We start from the raw sequence: 23,823 nt of genomic DNA, 5'->3' as shown, positions 1-23,823 counted from the left end.
ATAATAACAATGATGGCATTTGTTAAGCGCTTCCTATGTGCCAAGCACCGTTCTAAGTGCTGGGGGAGATACAAGGTCTTCAGGTTGTCCCGCCTAAGGGTCACATTCTTAATCCCCATTTTACAGGTGAGGTAGTAAGTAAGTAGACTGTAAACGCTTTAAGTAGACTGTAAGATCGTTGTGGGCGGGGAATGTGTCTGTTTATTGCTATCTTGTACTCTCCCAAGTGCTTAGTACGGTGCCCTCCGCACCGTAAGCGCTCAGAAAATATGACTGACTGAATGAATGGATGCATAATAATAATGGCATTTGTCAAGCGCTTACTATGTGCCAAGCACCGTTCTAAGTGCTGGGGGAGATACAAGGTCTTCAGGTTGTCCCGCGTAAGGGTCACATTCTTAATCCCCATTTTACAGGTGAGGTAACTGAGGCACGGAGAAGTTAAGTCACACAGCTGACAAGTGCCGGAGCCGGGATTAGAACCCACGACCTCTGACTCCCAAGCCCGTGGTTTTTGGATTAAGACTGTGAGCCCCACGGGGGACACGAATTTGTGTCCGACCTGATTATTTTATCTTATCGTGTAGCTGGCACGAGTAAGCGCTTAACAAATACCACTAAAAACCAACCATCAAACAAAAAAACAACAAGCAGTCCTCCTAAACCTTCTGATTGCTTTTGCTGGGGGAGTTGGAAGGGGTCTTACCTTGAGCAGCATCCTGAAACACCTTTCTGAGCTGTCAAACAATTATTGGGGCTTCTTTTCACTAGGCGCTCAATATTCTGGCCCTCAGCATTTAGGTTTCTGCCCATTGCGATCCCCAGGAGGTTGGGAGTTTTCTGTTTAAAAACAATCAAATGCAAGAAAACAGGCCCAGACCCTCAGCCCGGATGCTCCCACTTGTGGGAAGCTTGTGGGGCTGCCCGGACCAGGACAGATCACTGCATCCAAATAATACAAAAATAATAATAATAATAATAATAAAAATAGCATTTATTAAGCGCTTACTATGTGCAAAGCACTGTTCTAAGCGCTGGGGGGATACAACGTGATCAACTTGTCATCATCATCATCATCATCGTCAATCGTATTTATTGAGCGCTTACTATGTGCAGAGCACTGTACTAAGCGCTTGGGAAGTACAAATTGGCAACATATAGAGACAGTCCCTACCCAACAGTGGGCTCACAGTCCCACATGGGGCTCACAGTCTTAATCCCCGGTTTTACAGATGAGGTAACTGAGGCTCGGAGAAGTGAAGTGACTCGCCCAAGGCCACACAGCAGACTTGTGGTGGAGCCCGGATTCGAACCCATGACCTCTGACTCCAAAGCCCGGGCTCTTTCCACTGAGCCACGCTGCTTCTCTTAAAATCTTAAAATTTTAAATTTAATTTTAATTTTAAATTTTAATTTTAACATTTTAATTTTATTTTTAATTTTAATTTAATTATTTAATTTTAATCTTAAAATTTTTCTCTTGAAATCTCCAAATCCGATTAACCTGGCCGACTTGGGGGGCCTGGGGCTCACGGGTCAGCCGTCAAGGGTTGGACCGTAGCACGGGAAAGCACAGCTCAGCCTGGTGAGTGTAATAACCGCTGCATCTTCGGAGACCCTGCCTGGTATCGACCTTCCTGCATCAATCAGTCAATCGTCCGTTGTATTTATTGAGCGCTTACTGGGTGCAGAGCACTGGACTGAGCCCTTGGAAAAGTGCAATATAACAGACACATTCCCTGACCAATAGTAATGGTGTTCAGTAAGCGCTCAATAAATACGATTGAATGAATGAAATGAATGAGTTCAACTGAATTTATGGAGTGCTTACTGTGTGCAGAGCACTGTACTGAGCGCTTGGGAAAGTACAATACAATAAACAGTGACACTCCCTACCCACAACGAGCTTACAGTCTAGTTATTACTATTTATTTATTACTATTTGTTACTTTGTTTATTTATTTATTTTACTTGTACCTATCTATTCTATTTATTTTGTTTTGTTAGTATGTTTGGTTTTGTTCTCTGTGTCCCCCTTCTAGACTGTGAGCCCACTGTTGGGTAGGGACTGTCCCTATATGTTGCCAGCTTGTACTTCCCAAGCGCTTAGTACAGTGCTCTGCACACAGTAAGCGCTCAATAACTATGATTGATTGATTGATTGATTGTATGTTGCCTTATCTCTGTCTCTGGCCTTGACACCTGCCCCTCCCCGGGAGGAACAGGGAGCATGCCCAATCCCCACCTATATATTCTCTCCCAGGGCTTAGTACAGTGCTCATCTCTGTATTTATTACTCTATTTATTTTACTTGTTCCTATCTATTCTATTTATTTTATTTTGTTAGTATGTTTGGTTATGTTCTCTGTCTCCCCCTTCTAGACTGTGAGCCCACTGTTGGGTAGGGACTGTCCCTATATGTTGCCAGCTTGTACTTCCCAAGCGCTTAGTACAGTGCTCTGCACACAGTAAGCGCTCAGTAAATATGATTGATTGATTGATTGATTGATTGTCTACTGAGCACTTATTTTGTGCAGAGCACGGTGCAAGACACTGGGAAAAAAAAATACACAGGTGAAAACTCCATTCAGTCTTCATTCATTCATTCATTCCCCCTTCTAGACTGTGAGCCCACTGTTGGGTAGGGACCGTCTCTATATGTTGCCAACTTGTCCTTCCCAAGCGCTTAGTACAGTGCTCTGCACACAGTAAGCGCTCAATAAATACGATTGAATGAATGAAATGAATGAGTTCAACTGAATTTATGGAGTGCTTACTGTGTGCAGAGCACTGTACTGAGCGCTTGGGAAAGTACAATACAACAATAAACAGTGACATTCCCTACCCGCAACGAGCTTACAGTCTAGTTATTACTATTTATTTATTACTATTTGTTACTTTATTTATTTATTTATTTTACTTGTACCTATCTATTCTATTTATTTTATTTTGTTAGTATGTTTGGTTTTGTTCTCTGTCTCCCCCTTCTAGACTGTGAGCCCACTGTTGGGTAGGGACCGTCTCTATATGTTGCCAACTTGTACTTCCCAAGCGCATAGTACAGTGCTCTGCACACAGTAAGTGCTCAATAAATACGATTGACTGATTGATTGATTGTCTACTGAGCAGTTATTTTGTGCAGAGCACGGTACTAGACACTGGGAAAAAAAAATACACAGGTGAAAACTCCATTCGGTCTTCATTCATTCATTCATTCCCCCTTCTAGACTGTGAGCCCATCGTTGGTTAGGGACCGTCTCTATATGTTGCCAACTTGTACTTCCCAAGCGCTTAGTACAGTGCTCTGCACACAGTAAGCGCTCAATAAATACGATTGAATGAATGAAATGAATGAGTTCAACTGAATTTATGGAGTGCTTACTGTGTGCAGAGCGCTGTACTGAGCGCTTGGGAAAGTACAATACAACAATAAGCAGTGACATTCCCTACCCACAACGAGCTTACAGTCTAGTTATTACTATTTATTTATTACTATTTGTTTATTTATTTTACTTGTACCTATCTATTCTATTTATTTTATTTTGTTAGTATGTTTGGTTTTGTTCTCTGTCTCCCCCTTCCAGACTGTGAACCCACTGTTGGGTAGGGACTGTCTCTATATGTTGCCAGCTTGTACTTCCCAAGCACTTAGTACAGTGCTCTGCACACAGTAAGCGCTCAATAAATACGATTGATTGATTGATTGATTGACAGTGAAGCAGCGTGGCTTCGTGGCAAGAGCATGGGCTTGGGAGTCAGAGGTTATGGGTTCTAATCCCGGCCCTGCCACTTATCAGCTGTATGACTTTGGGCAAGTCGCTTAACTTCTCTGTGCCTCAGTGACCTCATCTGTAAAATGGGGAGTAAGGCTGTGAGCCCCACGTGGGATGACCTGATTACCTTGTCTTTACCCCAGTGCTTAGAACAGTGCATGGCGCATAATAAAAGCTTAACAAATACCGTCATCATCATTATTATTATTACTGGGAGGGAGGGAGGGAGACATCAATGCAAATTACAAATATGTTCATAAGTGCTGAGGGGCTGGGAGGGGGGAGGAACAAGGGGAGTAATGGTCTTGTGACTCTGCTTTTCATTCAGAAAATTCAAAGCCTTTTCCAAGTCCTGGATCTTTCACCTCGGTGGATTGCAGTCCGAGGTGACTGGCGTCAATCCCGGGTCGCAGTGCAGCCCCAGCCCCGCAGCACTTCTGTACTGTCTTATGTCGTCGAGTCGTCTCCGACCCATAGCGACGCCACAGACGCGTTCCCTACCTCCATATGTGGTCATTCCGGTAGTGCATCCATAGTTTTCTTGATAAAAATACGGAATACCGTTGCCTCTTTCCGTACGGTAAATTTGAGTCTCCGCCCCGGACTCTCTCCCGTGCCCCTGCTGCCCGGCACAGGTGAGATTTGACTTGTTGCAGATCCCTGCCACTCGCTAACCACTTCCCAAGCTAGGAATGGAACGGGTAGGCCTATGCTCGACTCTCCGTCCCGCAGTCAAGACCGGTAAAATTCTGGAAACTCTCAGGTGCGACCCTGAGAGGGGGACTTATGTTCTTAGCTGTAATATATTTATTTCTATTAATGTCTTTCTCCCCCTCCAGACGGTAAGCGATTTCATCATCAATCGTATTTATTGAGCGCTTACTATGTGCAGAGCACTGTACTAAGCGCTTGGGAAGTACAAATTGGCAACATCTAGAGACAGTCCCTACCCAACAGTGGGCTCACAGTCTAAAAGGGGGAGACAGAGAACAAAACCAAACATACTAACAAAATAAAATAAATAGAATAGATATGTACAAATAAAATAGAGTAATAAATATGTACAAACATATATCCATATATACAGGTGCTGTGGGGAAGGGAAGGAGGTAAGATGGGGGGGATGGAGAGGGGGACGAGGGGGAGAGGAAGGAAGGGGCTCAGTCTGGGAAGGCTGGGAACGTGTCTACTAACTCTGTTGTATTGTACTCTCCCATATTTATTTCTATTAATGTCTTTCTCCCCCTCTAGACGGTAAGTGATTTGTTGGCAGGGAACGTGTCTACCAACTCTGTTGTATTGTACGCTCCCAAGTATAGTATAGTATAGTAATTGTACTCTCCCAAGTATAGTATAGTAATTTGCACATAGTGAGTGCTCAATAAATACCTTTGATCGACTGATTGATGACTTGACTGGCAGTCACCTTGGTAGCTCCTGCTGGTCCTGCCGCCCACGTTAGCCAGCTGCTTTTCAGGATTCCTCCTGACCTTCTCCGCCTCATAGAACACTTCTTTGATCGGAAATCTTAACAACTCCATGGAGGAAGCACTAGGATTAGAACCCAGGTCTCCTGATTCCCAGAGTAGTTTTCTTTCCACTAGACCAGCAGCAGAATTTGCCTCTAATGTCCACAAGCTCCGATCAAATTGTTAAATCAAGAACCTGCGAAACCCAAGGGGGGAACTCCAGAATCCCCATTTTGGAACTTCACAGCTGCTGATGCCTGCAAATTACAGAACGCTAGGCAAATGATGGAATACAATCCGGGATACCTACACGAGATGAATTCTGTGCACGTTATTGTGGAGAACTCGGAGGAATGGTCCCTGTCTAATGGAATACTGCCACAGTACGGTGTGGATCCCAAATTTCGCCTGAGTCTTCCAAATCCTCGAAGTTTGCTCTGGAAATCCCAGTTCTAATCTGGTGGCAGGAGGAGCCAAGAGGAATCCTGGAAAACATCTGGAATATATATATATATACATATATTCAAATACCATACCATATATTCTACCGTATTTGTTCATTCATTCATTTAATCATACTTACTGAATGCTTACTGCATGCAAAGCACTGTACTAAGCGCTTGGGAGCATACAACACAACAATAAACAGACACATTCCCCACCCACAACTAGTTTATAGTGTTCACTATTTGCTATATCTTACTATATACTATTTGCTGTTTACTATCAATCAATCAATCGTATTTATTGAGCGCTTACTGTGTGCAGAGCACTGTACTAAGCGCTTGGGAAGTACAAGTTGGCAATATATAGAGACAGTCCCTACCCAACAGTGGGCTCACAGTCTTCACTTCTCTGGGCCTCAGTTACTACTACGTGCTAGGATAGAAAAAAGCGAGTCAGGTTGGACACAGTCCCTGTCCCACATGGAGCTCAGAGCCCTGATCCCCATTTTACAGATGAGGCAACTGAAGCGCACAGAGAAGTGAAATGACTTGCCCAAGGTCACACAGCGGAGAAGCGGCAGATTTGGAATTAGAGCCCAGATCCTCTGACTCCCAGGCACGCTGCTTTCCAATATTGAATATCGAAAGTTTGTTAACATGAAAGATCAAGGGAAATATTGACGGAGAGAAGCTGGTTGTGGGGAGGGCAGAGAGAGACTCGCAGGGGCTGTAAATGATTTTATTTTTGGACCAAAATCCTATGCATGAGCCATAATAGTGATGGGGGCACTTGATGATGATGGCATTTGTTAAGCGCTTACTATGTGCAGAACACTGTTCTAAGCGCTGGGGGTGGATACTAGGTGATCAAGTTGTCCCACATGGGGCTCACAGTCTTAATCCCCATTTTACAGATGAGGGAACTGAGGCTCAGAGAAGGGAAGTGACTTGCCCAAGGCCACACAGCTGACATGTGGCGGAGCCGGGATTCGAACCCCTGACCTCTGACTCCAAAGCCCGGGCTCTTTTCCACTGAGCCACGCTGCTTCACTTGTACATATCTATTCTATTTATTTTATTTTGTTAGTATGTTTGGTTTTGTTCTCTGTCTCCCCCTTTTAGACTGCTACGCTGCTTCTCATAACGACCTTCACTTCTCTGTGCCTCAGTTACCTCCTCTGTAAAATGGGGATGAAGATTGTGGAGCCCCGTTAGGGACATGGACTGCAACCGGAATAGCTTGTACCTGCTCCAGTGTTTACTACAGTACCTGGCACCTAGTAAGCGCTTAACAGATACCACACAAAAAATAATAACGCTGTCACCAAACACTGTCTTACCGTCTGCCAAAGGACTTTCAGAGCTCTAGATTTTATTTCCTACTTCCATGTCCGTCGTCGCCTTGTTTGTCGGGGTGCTGCCTAGGTAACAGAATAAGGCGGCCAGTTATGATTTCTTGGTCGGATGTAGGGGCCCTCTCGTGCAATCTGATGCATCACTTCAGCTATTCGGCAGATTTATCGGTCAGCGCAGCACTCGCGGCCGATTTGGCCAAGCAGTTTACGATCGCGTGCCCGTGACTCTGGGGGTTTGCCTCTGGAGAGCAGTTGTCTGAGTCTAGAATCAATCAATCAATCAATCAATCGTATTTATTGAGCGCTTACTATGTGCAGAGCACTGTACTAAGCGCTTGGGAAGTACAAATTGGCATCACATAGAGACAGTCCCTACCCAACAGTGGGCTCACAGTCTAAAAGGGGGAGACAGAGAACAGAACCAAACATACCAACAAAATAAAATAAGTAGGATAGAAATGTACAAGTAAAATAAATAAATAAATAAATAAATAGAGTAATAAATATGTACAACCATATATACATATATACAGGTGCTGTGGGGAAGGGAAGGAGGTAAGACGGGGGGATGGAGAGGGGGACGAGGGGGAGAGAAAAGAAGGGGCTCAGTCTGGGAAGGCCTCCTGGAGGAGGTGAGCTCTCAGCAGGGCCTTGAAGGGAGGAAGAGAAGAAGCTCCTGAATGATTTGTCAGGGGTGCCCAAGGCCTGTTGGAAGGGGTGGCTCAGCTCCCGGGGGGGTCCGGGTTCCGGGAAATTCGCCATCCCAGTCCCCGACTCCTAGAGAGCCCTCATTCCCGCCCGGGGGCTGCTGGGCATCTCGACTAGGTTCCCATCCCTTCCCCGTCCCATGAGGTGGGACCACCGAGCTGACTCCGGACATCTAAAACTCCGCCTCTTCCATCCCCAGAACGAGGATAAAGGGGAGCCCCTTTGATCTCCCGAGGAATCAGGTCTCTTCGCCGCCCGCCCCTTTGAACGAGCCGGTTCCATAATTCAGAGTGGGAATCTTGTTTTGAAATGGCAGTTAAAAATCGCATGTGGCAGTCCGCAATGAGATTTAGCCTGACAGCTTGGACATAAAACTAAGAATAAATGACTTCACATCCAAATAATAAGTAATAACAATGTTAGCCTGCATAAGAATAGCGGGGCCGGATTCAAATGCAATATTAATTTGAGGCGTATGAGTGACTAGGGAGAGACAGAGGCAAAGCAACAAATCCTTCATATAGCAATAGTCTCCTCTCCTCCCCCAGGCCATTGGCTGCCTTTCACCTCAGCGGCGCAGCAATTATGTGGTATAATGGAGGCAGCGGAAATAAGCAGAGAGATTTTATTAAACCAAATGAGCAAATCATCTGCGTATTATTGCGATTTGATTGACACTGACAAGTGTTGAGCAGACACCGATGTGAATATGATGAAGAAGCTGGCAGGGACGCTCTTGATAATGTTACTCTTGATAAAGTTGCTTGGCCAAACCCTCTAAGTAAATAAAGGCAAAGGGAATATGACGCATATTAATTCGCCCGGTTTGCAGCCCGCCGGAAGACGACGGGAGAAAAGTTGCGAGGGGTTCAGCGCGTGGCATTTTATATGAATGCCAAAATTGCACTCGTGGATCCGCCTAGACTTTACAATAATATATTAATATTAAAAGTAAAGGTCATTCCACATAACAGTTAAGCTTCCTGAGCTTCAACCTTTATGCCAATAACAGACTCAGGAAAATAAGTGAGGAATATTTGAATACTGTAAAAAAAAAACAGTTCTTTGGGAGGAATGGTGTGTTAGCTCAGGCCGTCCCCCGCGTTTCCCTCGGCGCAGCTCTCCGGGGACAATTACAGGGCCAGGAAAGGATGACTGCTTCGACGGAAGCCAGTGCCGGCACGCGGAGAAAGGTGGCTAATTGCCACAGCCCTCCAGGCCTCCCGGCTTTCCTCGGTTACGCTAATGATTCCCTCAGTGCTCCCGGAGAGGGGTGCCCGTCCCGGCTCCTCTCCACCCAGTCGGCACAAAACCACAAGGAAAGGGGGCCGGGAGCCTGACTGCTCCGTCTCGGATGGCTCAGGGGCCGGAGATGGGAAGGGATTGGATTGGATCGGATAGGTCCGTTCCGGCAGCCATAGGAAGGGGAGGGCAACCAAACAAAGAGCATAATAATAATAATGATAACAATAATAATGACAATACTTGTTAAGTGCTTACTATGTGCCAGACACTGTATTAAGCGTCGGGGTAGATACAAGCAAATCGGGTCGGACATGGGGCTCACGCTCTTAATCCCCATTTTACAGATGAGGTAAGTGAGGCCCAGAGAAACTAAGTGACTTGCCCAAAGTCACACAGCGGACACGTGGTGTGAACTCAGGTCCTTCTGACCCGCAGGCCCGTGCTGTATCCACTAAGTCACACTGCTTATGGTACTTGTTAAGCGCTTACTATGCGCCGGACCCCGTTCCAAGTACTGGGGTAGATACGAGTTAGTCATCGCTCGGAGAGCCAAGGGGAACCCGCACCTGGAACACCGTCGATGGTTTTGATTGCCACGCCTGAAGAAGGAGATGAGCGAGGGGCACGCGATTGGGGCAAGGGCGACCGAGACGGTCAGGTGAGGGCAGGCCAAGAGGTCAGTCAATCAATCGTAGTTATTGAGCGCTTACCGCGCACGGAGCACTGTCCTAAGTGCTTGGGAGAGCACGATATAACAATGAACGGACACATTCCCTGCCCCCAAGAAGAAGCAGTGTGGCCCAGCGGATAGAGCCTGGGCCCGGGACTCAGAAGGACCTGAGTTCACATCCCAGCTCTGCCTCTTGTCTGCTGGGTGACCTTGGGTATGTCACTTCGCTTCTCTGAGCCTCAGTTACCTCATCTGTAAACTGGGGATTGAGACTGTGAGCCTCATGTGCGACACGGATTGGGTCCAATCTGATTAGCTTCTATCTACCCCAGTGCTTGGAACAGTGACTGGGCACATAGTAAGTACTTAACAAATACCCTTTAAAAAAAAAAAAAGCCTGGAGACAGGATACAACACAAATCTTCCTGATTTTCTTGACCATTTCAACGCAAAGTATTCTTGAGAAGTGAACGACCGGAGTCCTTGCAACTTCAGACAAAGTTCGGCTCCCCGGGCCCAGGCAATCGTATTCATCATTAACACCATTAGAAGTACAGAGGGCAAGGAGACCAATAAAATCACTTCTGTGGGATCTATTAACGGTAATAAAATGTTATGGACTGATTTACCAGAAATAAATTTCTTTTAAAAGTCCAAAGCTGTTTTTAATCATGTTCTGATTTTGCCATCCCAGATACTAGGGTGTGGTCTTTCTTTTATGGGTGCCCATTGGGGCATCACACTAAGGTATAGGATTAGCACTCAGTACAGTGCCAAGCGCTTAGTACAGTGCTCTGCACCCACTTGAATGATTGAATGAATTAATTCGTGAATATAATAAGAGCAATAGAATTTTATTAAGGACCCGTTGGGTACAAGGTAGTGTACTCTGTGGAAGTACAACAGAAATACAAGACCCATTGGTGTAGTGGGCTAGAGCCCAGGCCTCGGAGTCAGGAGGTCATGGGTTCTAATCCCGGCTCTACCACTCGTCTGCTGTGTCAGTTCAGAGAAGTCACTTCTCCGTGCCTCAGTTACCTCATCTGTACAACAGGGATTAAGACTGTGAGCCCCCACGTGGGACAGGGACTGTGTCCAACCTTTTATCTACCCCAGTGCTTAGAACAGTGCTTGGCACCTGGTAATCGCTTAACAAATACCATTGTTATTATTATTTATTATTATTCCCTGCTTCTAAGGAGAAACAGTGTAGCCCAGTGGATAAAGAACGGACTTGGGAGTCAGAAGGACCTGGGTTCTCATCCCAACTCCGTCACTTGTCTGCTCTGTGACCTTGGGCAAGTCACTTCACTTCTCTGTGCTTCAGTCCCCTCATCTCTAAAATGGGAGTAAGACTGCGAGCCCCATATGGGACATGGACTGTGCCCAACTTGATTAGCTTATCTGGCACGTAGTAAGCACTTAACAAATACCAAATATAAAAGGAGCTCACTAAAAGACCTATTTTCTTTCAATGGTGAAGCCATCTACAGTTTAAACAAGAGCCGGGGAAAACAAGGAAACAAAAAGAACACATTTTGGAAGGCTAGAGAGCCAAGATTAGTTTTTCTTCAAGGGAAAATGAGTTTTTAAATTTCATTTTACTCACCGCGTTTTCCAATTTAAACGTTATAGCAGCTCCGATCAGCCGCTCCATCGTAAAGGGATTTGGACGTTTTCCCCCCAAAGTATCACTGCGCTCTCCCTGGGATCCCAGCCCAGAATTGGTCATGGAAAATTAGGCACCGAGGGTGTGGAACAGAGTTACGCTGGGAGGGTCTCGGCATACTGGCCTCAATCAGATTACAGGGAGGGTCAACGTCACGGGGAGAGGGAGGAGGAACAGGTAGATATTTATGTTGGTTTCCAGGGCCAGCTCACTCCATAGCAGAGATACCGACTCTTCCAGTCTTTGCTTGCACATCCAGGGTTTTTAAAAACCTTGAGGCAGGAAACGGAGAGACCTAGGGGGAAAAAAATGACGCTATTTTCTGAAATATATCAGGGCTTGGGGCATAGCTTCCACAGGGAAGGGAATGACCGATGGCCCTGTAATAGGTGGGGAGAGAAAGGAAGACAGAAACAGAGAGGGACAGGCCCACCCAGAAAGACAGAAGAGGAGAAGAAGCAACGCCGAGTGGATAGAGCACAGAGGGGGAGAAAGAGAAAGGAAGAAGGGGTAAAGAGGAGAAATGAGTTGAGAAAGGAAGAGGGAACACCCTCCTCTTCATACCTGACAGATGACCGCTTTCTCCCCTTGCAAAACGTTATTAAAAAGACATCTCCTCCGAGAGGCCTTCCCCGGCTAGCCCTCATTTCCTCTTCTGCCACTCCCTTCTGGATCACCCTTGCCCTTGGATTTGTATCCTTTATTCACACCTCCTTCCTCCCCTGCACCGCCTCAGCCCCACAGCGCTTCATTTCGTATCTGTAATTGCGCCGGTCAATCAAAAATAATTGACCGATTGATTGCAGAGAGGGGTAGGGGAAGAGAGAAAGAAGGAGAGGAAGATGGAAAAGAGAAGAGTGGGAGAGGAGAAAGGAGAGGGAAAGGGAGAGGGAGAATTTCTAGCGATGGATATCCGAGGGCATCCCAGAGACGACCTAGCCAAGATTTCGGGTGGATTCTGTCCTGCTCTTCCTGAGCCTGTGGCTGACTTTAGTCCTTTTTACTCAATCCCATCTTGTCCTTCTGTTTCCCCCGGCCATACCCCCTTCCCAACCTGGGCCTCTGTGTGCTCCAGGCAGGCCCACCCCAGATCCTCCATCCCTCCTCCCAGCTGGAGGCCGGCGGCTGGGAGATGTGCTTCCCGACGTGGCTACTGGCCGTCCCAACTTTTGGTTCAACTGATTAATAATAATAATTTATATAGCAATATAATGCATGGTAACGTATTATTATTATGGCATTTGTGAAGCACTTACTATATGTCAGGCACTGTATTAAGCGCTGGGATGTATCTAAGCAAATCAGGTTGGACAACATGGGGTTCACAGTATCAATCCCCATTTTACGGATGAGGGAACTAAGGCCCAGAGAAGTGAAGTGACTTACCCAAGGTCACACAGCGGACAAGTAGCAGAGCTGGGGTTAGAACCCATGACCTTCTCACTCCCGGGCCCGTGCTCTATCCACTACGCCATGCTGTTTTTCTGATTTAGAAGTGACCCTTCTTCTGTCCGGCCAGGAAATCTTTGGTGATTAGTTTAGAAGTTGTCTCCTTCATTTGCCCAAGAGAAAACAAATATTTTTCTAATGCTCAGGAGTCTTTCTATGTAGATCAGTCAATCAATTAATCACTCGATTGTATTTAGTGAGCACTTGCTGTGTGCAAAGCACAGTACTAAACACTTGGGAGAATACAGTGCAACACAGTTGGGAGACAAGTTCCCTGCTCACAAATGAGCTTGCACCCTAGATGGGCTTACAGTCTAGTGCTTCCCGTAGAGTGGCAAGAATGATAGACATGGTGCCCTGCCCAGCCTGGGACTCCCAATTCCGGATTTTGACACTTCTGGCATTTTCACTGGCTTCAGTGAGGATTAACTGTGAGAGCAGGTAAGGGGCGCTGACAAATTGGGGGTGGTCTTCAGGACTATGAGAGGTCAAGAAGAGCAAGACACTCTTATGGGCATCTTTGCTTATGGCGAAATACTGGAAACTCAAAGCTCCCCCGGATCAGCTATTTTCTCTCATTTTTTTTAACCCTAGGCTAAGACTTCTTAGGCAGCAACTTGTGTTCCAGATCGCCCTGATGATTACAAAAAGACAACAGGCTGATGTGGGTTTTTCAGGGCTTCCGATTTTGACTGGGCTTTTGAAACGAAAGAGTAAAGCTGGGTTCGGCCGGGCAATGGGGCGGAGCCAATTGAAGCCACAGCCCGGAAGACCCTTTAAAATGAGTGATCCAAACCAACGGCACTTGATTCGGAATGAGTTCCGTGCCATTGACATTGTCTAGCAGAATTCCCAAGGTGACAGGCAGAACCGCAACTTGTGTTCCAGATCGCCCTGATGATTACAAAAAGACAACAGGCTGATGTGGGTTTTTCAGGGCTTCCGATTTTGACTGGGCTTTTGAAAAGAAAGAGTAAAGCTGGGTTCGGCCGGGCAATGGGGCAGAGCCAATTGAAGCCACAGCCTGAAAGACCCTTTAAAATGAGCGATCCAAACCAACGGCACTTGATTCGGAATGAGTTCCGTGCCATTGACTTTGTCTAGCAGAATTCCCAAGGTGACAGGCAGAACCGATCCAGGCCAAAGGCATAGATGGTGGTCTGGGGATCCATCTTCTGTCTCCCACAGTCACACCCACAAGTATTCCTTGCTTCCCACTTTTCAGCTTGGAGACATGGGATTCTTTCCTTTGGTGAACTGCCCCCTGCACAGTCCAACATGACCCCTCACCTCTCTCCAATGCAGGCAACTCCCTGTATCAATTGGCATCCGGTCTTAGACATCCTTGTGGGATGCCGCTGAAATCTCCAGGCGGAAGAGTTGGGGAGAATGCCCAGGGAAGGCAGAGAGGAGCCTAGTCCAGGAGAGCAGGGTCTAGGTGATTCAGGGCAGGCATAACTGACAGACCTCTGTGCACGTATGTGAAAACTTCCATCAAAAGGCTTTGGGTCCTGAAGGACCAACATAAAAACTGTACAGCCTATTAGCTGTACAGTATGACTCAATCCCAATCTAAAAGCCCACTGCATAAACAGCTGTGGGGTGTGGAACCCCCATGCAATTTCTCAGGGCGTAGGAGGATGACGAGAGTATTGGATGAGTAACAGCACCAAAGAATACCCCAGTGCTTAACAACAGTGGTGTTTGTTAAGCATCTATTATGTGTCAGGTACTGTACTAAGCCCTGGGGTGGATACAAGCCAAGTTGGATGCAGTCCCTCTCCCGCCTGGGGCTCACAATCTTAATCCCCATTTGACAGATGAGGTAACTGAGGTCCAGAGAAGTGAAGTGATTCGCTCAAGGCCACACAGCAGGCTGGTGGCAGAGCTAGGATTAGAACCCGGGTCCATGGATACCCAGGCCAGTGCTCTTTCCGCTGGGCCACGCCGCTTCCCTTGCCCTCCAACAATTCGGGAATGATAGTCTCCCTTCGATCATCCTTCCGCTACTCTTGGAGCCGGTCCTGACTTGTCACTTTCAAGGTCTAGGAGAATCCCAACTCTTTGGGGTCCAACCTGCTTTAGAGAGGGGCTGAGCCTCAGCTGAGCCCCATTCTGTAGACTATAGGCTTCTTGTCAAGCTCACACGTGAAACAGCATGGCCTAGTGGAAAGAGCCCGGGCCTGGGTTCTAATTCCGGCTCTGGTACTTACCTGCTGCGCGATGTGGGGCAAGTCACTTAGCTTCTAGGTGCCTCAGTTCCCTCAACTGGAAAATGAGGATTCAATACCTGTTCTCCCTCCTTTCTAGATTGTGAGCCCCATGAGGGATGTATTATCTGGTATCTACCTTAGCGCTTAGTATAGTACTTGGCACATAGTAAGCATATAACAATTGCCACTGTTTTTGAGCATGCATCGGGAGTGGGGGATATGGATTGCATCTACTAATTCTATCAAACTGTACTTTCAAGAGTTTAGTACAGTGCTAGGTACACAGTAAACACTCAATAAATGTCACTGATTGAAATTCTGTGTGGCTTGGATGTGTGTAATGACGATGATGATGATGATGATGGCATTTGTTAAGCGCTTACTATGTGCAAAGCACTGTTCTAAGCGCTGGGGAGGATACAAGGTGATGTGGTTGTCCCACATGGGCTCACAGTCTTACTCCCCATTTTACAGATGAGGTAACTGAGGCGCAGAGAAGTGAAGTGACTTGCCCAAAGTCACCCAGCTGACAGTTGGCGGAGCCGGGATTCGAACCCATGACCTCTGACTCCCAAGCCCGGGCTCTTTCCTCTGAGCCACGCTGCTTGAGGGAAGAATCTTGACGAGGCAGTAGAACCAAACCCAACACTGAGGAGGAAGCATGCCTGAGACGACCAAAGATGGGCCCTTCCTAATCCCTAATCCCGAATCCTTCTGGGGTTTCCACCTCAGGCCCAGCCCCCGTTTTCCCATCCTCCGAGCTCAGGGAGGAATTCCAAATGTTCCTCAAGATCGTATATCTCTCCGTCCCATTCTAATTTCCCAGTCATTTACTTCCACGTAATAATGTTTAGCTGAATAAAACACTGCTTTAGGCTTTAAAACGAAGAGGATTTTTTTTTTTGGCTAGTTTTCCTTTTTTTTTAAAAAAAAAAGACTGATCTCAGCCCTTTAGAAAAATCAGCTTACTTATGAGACATTAGGGGCATTATTGCCTCCTTTAATATTCCTTACAGCCTCCTGCAAATGAATCACAAGTTGGCATTTATCAGTGCTAGGCACAAGTAAGGGGCATGTTATTTGATTTGAATAACAGCTCGGAGCTACAGTTTGAGTCCAGAAATATATTAGTCAGAAACAATCTCATTTAATAACACAGAAACTAATAAAAGAAAAGTATTCCGACTACCAATTCGGGATTGAATTGATGAATATTGCTTAGCAGGATTAATGATCAGAACCTGTACCTGTTTGTCATGTTAGAACCGACTTTTTCCATTTAAATGCAAAACTGAGATCCAATGTCCAACCGGTTGTATATCGCCTTGAAAAAAAAAAACACTCAGGTCGTTTTACATGTACGCTTTGAAATTGGCAATAAACTTTAATTACGGGGTCAGATAATCAAATTATAATCAAATAGCCTCACATAAAAATCTATGTTGGAAATTAATGAGACACAATCCCGCCACTCAGTGTCAGCGCACCTCTCCAACTTACAGAGAGTCATTTCATTTTCATTTTAAAAGTCACCTTAAGGACTGTCCCCTCAATTTCCACCATGTAGCTTAATTTGATTTAGAAAATAGTTCCTTCCCAGACCAAGCAGCTCGACAGATTTCCATATTCATCACGGCATTCATCTCTCTCCCCTCCGGCCACCGAGACGCCTGTTTCATAATTGACAATAGGATCTCCAAATGGGCCCTTTGGCCAATTTCTCTGTTCCCCTCCTTCGGGAGGCAACTACATAGCTGCCCATGCCAGGGAGAGAGCTCATGCCAGGGTGTCATGTAGTAGTCGGCAAGGACACAGTGCTCTGCACATAGTAAGCGCTCAATAAATACGATTGATGATGATGATGACGCGGCAGCAAACCAGCCTCCCGCTCCTCCTCCTCCCCACCTGCCATGAGGCGGGGGGAGACCTAGAAAATATCGCCCCGGAAAAATTCAGATACGAAACGTCTCCAGAAATGGTGCCAGAGCTAATTCGGTTGTTGTACTGGACTCTCCCAAGCACTTAGTACAGTACTCTGCACATAGTAAGCGCTCAATAAATACCACTGCTGGTTTGTGCCTTTGATGGGTAACTACCTCTAGACTGTAAGATAGTTACGGGTAAGGGATGTGTCTCTTATAGTGTTATACTGAAATAATAATAATTGTGGTATTTGTTAACTTCTTACTATATGCTCAATAAATACGATTGATGATTGATGATTATTGATGATGATGAAGAACCTAAACCCAGGGTGGGCAGAGATTGTCTCTCATTAGTGGCACTGGTATTGACATATCTATGTTTGTACATATGAAGATGTTTGTACGTATTTATTGCTCTATGTATTTTATTAGTACATGTTTATTCCATTGATTTTATTCTGTTAATACGTTTGGTTTTGTTGTCTGTCTCCCCCTTCTAGACTGTGAGCCCGCTGTTGGGTAGGGACCGTCTCTCGATGTTGCCAATTTGTACTTCCCAAGCGCTTAGTACAGTGCTCTGCACATAGTAAGCGCTCAATAAATACGATTGATGATGATGATGATTACTCTATGTACTTTATTAGTACATGTTTATTCCATTTATTTTATTTTGTTAATACGTTTGGTTTTGTTCTCTGTCTCCCCCTTCTAGACTGTGAGCCCGCTGTTGGGTAGGGACTGTCTCTATATGTTGCCAAATTGTACTTCCCAAGCGCTTAGTACAGTGCTCTGCACATAGTAAGCGCTCAATAAATACGATTGATGATGATGATGATTACTCTATGTACTTTATTAGTACATGTTTATTCCATTTATTTTATTTTGTTAATACGTTTGGTTTTGTTCTCTGTCTCCCCCTTCTAGACTGTGAGCCCGCTGTTGGGTAGGGACTGTCTCTATATGTTGCCAAATTGTACTTCCCAAGCGCTTAGTACAGTGCTCTGCACATAGTAAGCGCTCAATAAATACGATTGATGCTATGCCAGGCACTGTACTAAGCAATGGGGTAGATATAAGCAAATCGGGTTGGACCCAGTTCCTGTCCCACCTAGGGTTCGCAGTCTTAATCCCCTTTTTACACATGAGGGAACTGAAGCACAGAGAAGTGAAGTGATTTGCCCAAGGTCACATAGCAGACAAGTGGCAAAGCCGGGATTAGAAACCAGATCCTTCTGACTCAGGCCCATGCTCTATCCAAGTGCTCTGCACACAGTAAGTGCTTAATAAATACGATTGACAGACTGACTTAACTAGCTGGGGACACCGGGAATGTAGCCTCAGGTTCAGCCAAAGCGGGCAGCCCCACGGCTGGGTTTCTGGAGCTGATTTTGGAACCGGCTGATTTCGGATTTCGGATTTCGGAGCTGATTTCTCTTCACCCACTGCTCTGAGATTGCTGCTGGGCTCTAGGGAAAGGAGAAAAGGGAATGTAGAACCAGGGGGCTGCTTAGAGAAACAGCGTGGCTTAGTGGAAAGAGTCCGGGCCTGGGAGCCCAAGGATGTGGGTTCTAATTCTGGCTCTGCCACTTGTCTGCTGTGTGAGTTTGGGCAAGCCACTCAACTTCTCCGTGCCTCAGCTACCTCATTTGTAAAATGGGGATTAAGACTGTGAGCCCCAGGTGGTACAACCTGATTACCTTGTATCTACCCCAGTGCTTAGAATAGTGTTTGGCACATAGGAAGTGCTTAACAAATACCATAAGTATTATTATTATTGTTACTCATGATGGGACTGGGCTTTGGTGGGGGCGTGGGGGGAGAGGGGGGGTCCGGCCCTTGCTGAGGGTGAGAGAGTAGCCATGCATGGCGTAGTGGATACAGCATAGGCCTGCGGGCCAGAAGGTCATGGGCTCTTATCCCAGCTCCACCACTTGTCTGCTGTGTCACCTTGGGCAAGTCATTTCATTTATCTCTGCCTCACGCTTACCTCATCTGTAAAATGGGGATAGAGACTGTGAGCCCCCACGTGGGACAGGGACTGTGTCCAACTCAGTTTGCTTGTATCCACCCCAGTGCTTAGTACAGTGCCTGCCTCACAGTAAACACTTAACAAGTACCATCATTATTATTATTGTTATGTCCAGAGAGATCCCTGGGCTACGAATAACGACTCCAGAGGTAACCGTGATGAGCTGGATTGCTCCTGTATGGGGTAGATTTGTCATTTAAAGAGAAATTTCCTGGAGAAAATCCCCCCACCCCCCCCGCACCCCCTGCCTCGCTAATTTTGCCTGGGGCAAGCCTAAAGCTAGTGGGATTGTGTGGTGAGGATAGGATTAATTTTCAGGAATATCACCTACCACTAGTTAGGGCTCCAAATTCCCCCCTAGTTCCTCGATAAGTCTGCTCAAGTGACAGATAGCATTTTGGTTTCTCCAACCCCCATTCCCTGAGCCCCCTCCCCACTGCTGCCCCAGAGCAGGGGGCATGGGGAATTCTCTAAGGGGACCCCACAGAGACGGGGCAGGCCCACCAGCACCCAAAGCAGCAGCTGTCAATCAGACAGACTCTCAGGCCAATCAGGAATCACCAATGAGGACAAAATCTCACAGCAAAACAATCGTGTCTGCATCAGCCTGACTTAAGACGTAGAATTCCTCCTGATTGACTCCTGACAACCGCCATTGACATCATGACCTCTTAACATTAGCTGATGGGTGGGACTATCCTTAGCGTCACGAAACAGTGAACTCCACCTAATAAATTCAATATCTGTTCTACGATCTGCCTTGAGATAACCCAGGCCCTGCACTTAGCACAGTGCTCTGCGCAGTAAGCGCTCGATAAATATCACTGACTGATTGATTTAGTAAAGGCTACCAGTGTGCTGGGCGGGGCTCAGCAGATAGGTCACCTTAAGGGGTCTTTCCATCCATCCCATCCTTCCATCCTTCCTCCGGCCTGCCCCAGTCAATCAATCGTATTTATTGAGTGATCGCTGTGTGCAGAGCACTGTGCAGAGTGCTAGGGAGAGTGCCCCAAGGAAAGGGGATCAAGATTTGTGGACAGTACCAAGAGAGAACTAGCCAATAAAGGTGTCTCCCTCATGGAATCTTCACACCAACGTCCTGACCGTGCTGGGATGGTATTGCTGTAATTATCAATCAATCAATCAATCAGTAGTATTTATTGAAAGCTTACTCTGTATGGAGCAGAGCGGTAAGAGCCCTGGCGATCCCAATAGTTGGGAGTGAAGAATAATTTGTAGCACAGAAGCCGACAGAAAGCATCAATTCCTACTTGAATTGAATTGGTAGAGGGCCTCTTCAGCTAATCGGAGCTCAGCTCTCCCCTCTGCCACCCCTCATCATCATCATCATCATCATCATCAATCGTATTTATTGAGCGCTTACTGTGTGCAGAGCACTGTACTAAGCGCTTGGGAAGTACAATTTGGCAACATATAGAGACGGTCCCTACCCAATAGTGGGCTCAGTCTAAAAGGGGGAGACAGAGAACAAAACCAAACATACTAACACCCCTCTCACCCCCTTGCCCATCCACTCCCCACCCTCCAAATGCCCACGAAGACCCACGAGGGGACGGAAACTCGGTGGCGAGGAGGAAGGAAGCGGAAACCCATTTTTCATTTTGAATCGTTGCTTTAACGCTAATTAAATGTTCATTTACGTTACTAATTTGACACCTACCCATAACAAATACCCGGGCAGGGTATAATTTGCTTTAGTGATTACAGTGAAGATGTCAGAGCGATAACCGCACTAAGCAGGAATAGAAGAGCTCTCAGGGCCCCATCTTCACATTTTATGCAATTACTGTCATTGAAGGAATTTGCGGCTCAAAAGCCCCAACCAATTATCTCTGACTCTCGGAGGAGAGCTTGTTAGCTCTAAGAAGCACCTCGCGCAGGAAATCAAGCCAGGCCCAGTCACGTGCCCAATAATGTATTCTGAATTGCTCATTAGAGGGAAACCCAGGAGGAAAATCACTCTCCCCTTCCCCATCCCCTACCTCTCTCCACCACGATGCTTTCTTCCCTCTTCCAGCTCTGCCTTCTCCTGGGATTCCCGCCTACCTCTCCGGACGAGTCATCTTGGTGGCTGTTTCCTGACGAGAATTCAGTCCGCGTGGTGTCCACGGAAGTGGGGTGTGTGGTTTGGGACTCTTCCATCCCCCTCTTTTTCTCCCCACATCCCCCCGGACCTTTCCTTAAAGCTTAAAGGAGCCTGGGATAGAATTTTAGCCAAGGCTTTATAGGTGATGAAAGAAATTCCCACCGGAGTCACGCGTGCACTCTGCACCAATCAGATCCCCTTCTCTCTTTTCAGTTTTGCTTATGCTATACCATCTGTCCCATTCTCAGCAAATGGTAATAGATTAAGTAAACTGATCCAATGCGAAACTCTCTGGCTTATGTGGATTGGAAAAAAAAAAGGTGTAAATCTCCTGGATTCCCTCCCACTTTCTTCATCCCAGTTTCTCTACTCAGTCCCCCAAACAGATGTGATGAGGGGAGCCTGTGAGCCCACTGTTGGGTAGGGACTGTCTCTATATGTTGCCAATTTGTACTTCCCAAGCGCTTAGTACAGTGCTCTGCACATAGTAAGCGCTCAATAAATACGATTGATGATGATGATGATGATGATGAGGGACTCTTTTATTTATTTATATTAATGCCTGTCTTCTCCTCTCTAGGCTGTAATCTTGTTGTGGGCGGGGAATGTGTCTGTTTACTGTTATATTGGACTCTCTCAAATGCTTAATACAGTGCTCTGCCCATAGTAAGTGCTCAATAAATATGATCGAATGAATGACTAAGAGGCAGACCCTCACAGCTATGCATTTTTACCCTTTCGTCATAGGTTAAATGGAGGCTTACCACTGGGGTGTATTCCACAGAGGTGAGCTGGCCTGTGCTTGCTTCTCTCTCCCATCTTCTATGGGCTGTGTCCCGGAGGGAACAGGAAGAAAGGATATCATTGGGTCTCTCACCACATAAGTCTTCTGCGGCTGAGATTTCTGATCCCAGAGACCGTGCGAGGTCAAGCGCAGATGGCACTGGTTGCTTCTCTGATGGATTGAAAAGGACCCAAACCTGACCCGGTGTTGTGAGGCAGAAATACAGTTGTCAGTCATCTGAGTCAAGTGGCAAAACTTGGGTTAGGCTCTCTTGCCCTTCGCTAATCCACCTGCTAAGCCTAGTGGATAGCAAGTGTTGAAAATGGATCAACCTTCCCGAGTGTCTTTCCTGCAGACTAACTGGTCTGAATTTACCACAGAGATAGGTTCCATCCTGTTCTTTACGTCTGACACAGGGCTGCTCCTTCTACAAGGCTACTCTTTTTTTTTAATAATGGCATTTATTAAGCGCTTACTATGTGCAGAGCACTGTTCTAAGTGCTGAGCACTGTTCTAAGCGCTGGGCACTATACTCTTTGCCCCAAATTATAATCTGACCCTCTGAGTTGGGTCAGACACTCTGCTAAATGTGTGCGCGTGTATAGGGATTATCAGCTTTGTGACTTTGGGCAAGTCACTTAACTTCTCTATGCCTCAGTTACCTCAACTGTAAAATGATTAAGACTGTGAGCCCCACGTGGGACAACCTGATCACCCTGTAAACTCCCCAGCGCTTAGAACAGTGCTTTGCACATAGTAATCGCTTAAGAAATGCCATTATTATTATTATTATTAATGCTTACATGTGGTGCAAAATTATTAAATCTATTCTTCATATCAAATCATATTATATCCTCTAGACTGTAAGCTTGTTGTGGGCAGGGAACGTGATTACCGACTCTATTGAATTTTACTCTCCCAAGCGCTTAGTAGAGTGCTCTCCCAACAGTAAGCGCTCAATAAATGGGGATACTCATCCTTTCTATCGGATAACCATGAATTTCACTTTCCGCTTCCAGAGAAGAAACTCTCTGCTGGCTTTGGAAGCTGCATTCTCTGCACTATCCTTTTTCTTTCTGGCTATTCTTCATATCAAATCATATTATATCCTCTAGACTGTAAGCTTGTTGTGAGCAGCGAAAGTGATTACCAACTCTATTGAATTTTACTCTCCCAAGCACTTAGTAGAGTGCTCTCCCAATAGTAAGCGCTCAATAAATGGGGATACTCATCCTTTCAATCAGATAACCATGAATTTCACTTTCCGCTTCCAGAGAAGAAACTCTCTGCTGGCTTTGGAAGCTGCATTCTCTGCACTATCCTTTTTCTTTCTGGCTATTCTTCATATCAAATCATATTATATCCTCTAGACTGTAAGCTTGTTGTGAGCAGCGAAAGTGATTACCAACTCTATTGAATTTTACTCTCCCAAGCACTTAGTAGAGTGCTCTCCCAATAGTAAGCGCTCAATAAATGGGGATACTCATCCTTTCAATCAGATAACCATGAATTTCACTTTCCGCTTCCAGAGAAGAAACTCTCTGCTGGCTTTGGAAGCTGCATTCTCTGCACTATCCTTTTTCTTTCTGGCTATTCTTCATATCAAATCATATTATATCCTCTAGACTGTAAGCTTGTTGTGAGCAGCGAAAGTGATTACCAACTCTATTGAATTTTACTCTCCAAAGCGCTTAGTAGAGTGCTCTCCCAACAGTAAGTGCTCAATAAATGGGGATACTCATCCTTTCAATCGGATAACCATGAATTTCACTTTCCGCTTCCAGAGAAGAAACTCTCTGCTGGCTTTGGAAGCTGCATTCTTCACTATCCTTTTTCTTTCCGGCTTTAGTCCCTTCATCTTCCTCCTTCGACTTCTGGCGGCGCAATCGAAATGTTTCCATCAACGAGGGTATCTGCTTTGGGAGAAACCTAAAGAAAAAGAGGGCAGGGAAATGACTCATCATCTGGCAAGGTGGGGGAG

The 23,823-nt window shown here is 46.1% G+C and overlaps 1 protein-coding gene and 1 long non-coding RNA gene across 5 annotated transcripts in view; both read right to left on the bottom strand.

Moving 5' to 3' along the window:
* LOC119934322 (AKT interacting protein) overlaps positions 1-11,602 on the bottom strand; it is a 43,186-nt gene extending 31,584 nt beyond the window's left edge. Inside the window, exons 1-4 of one of the 3 annotated variants that reach the window (XM_038753775.1) lie at positions 11,276-11,602; positions 7,029-7,109; positions 5,553-5,738; positions 707-840 (exon numbers count right to left, since the gene is read on the bottom strand). The gene's annotated coding sequence lies outside the window, so the exon portion shown is untranslated. Of the gene's footprint in view, positions 1-706; positions 841-5,162; positions 5,390-5,552; positions 5,739-7,028; positions 7,110-11,275 lie in introns of those variants that run through there. The other 2 variants (XM_038753777.1, XM_038753774.1) reach the window with 2 other exon arrangements.
* Positions 11,603-12,777: 1,175 nt separating this feature from the next.
* LOC119934323 lies at positions 12,778-22,391 on the bottom strand. Of its 2 annotated transcripts, none has more exons than XR_005452910.1 (3): positions 21,823-22,391; positions 16,245-16,321; positions 12,778-12,887 (listed from the first exon to the last, which is right to left on the bottom strand). It is a non-coding gene; the product is annotated as an uncharacterized LOC119934323 (long non-coding RNA). The 2 variants fall into 2 exon arrangements; XR_005452909.1 differs by lacking the exon at positions 12,778-12,887 and adding an exon at positions 14,138-14,198.
* Between the last annotated feature and the right edge of the window lie 1,432 nt (positions 22,392-23,823).

The sequence above is a fragment of the Tachyglossus aculeatus genome, chromosome 11 (assembly GCF_015852505.1).
Source record: "Tachyglossus aculeatus isolate mTacAcu1 chromosome 11, mTacAcu1.pri, whole genome shotgun sequence".
Lineage (NCBI taxonomy): Eukaryota > Metazoa > Chordata > Mammalia > Monotremata > Tachyglossidae > Tachyglossus > Tachyglossus aculeatus.
This window is presented reverse-complemented; position numbering and strand designations above follow the sequence as displayed.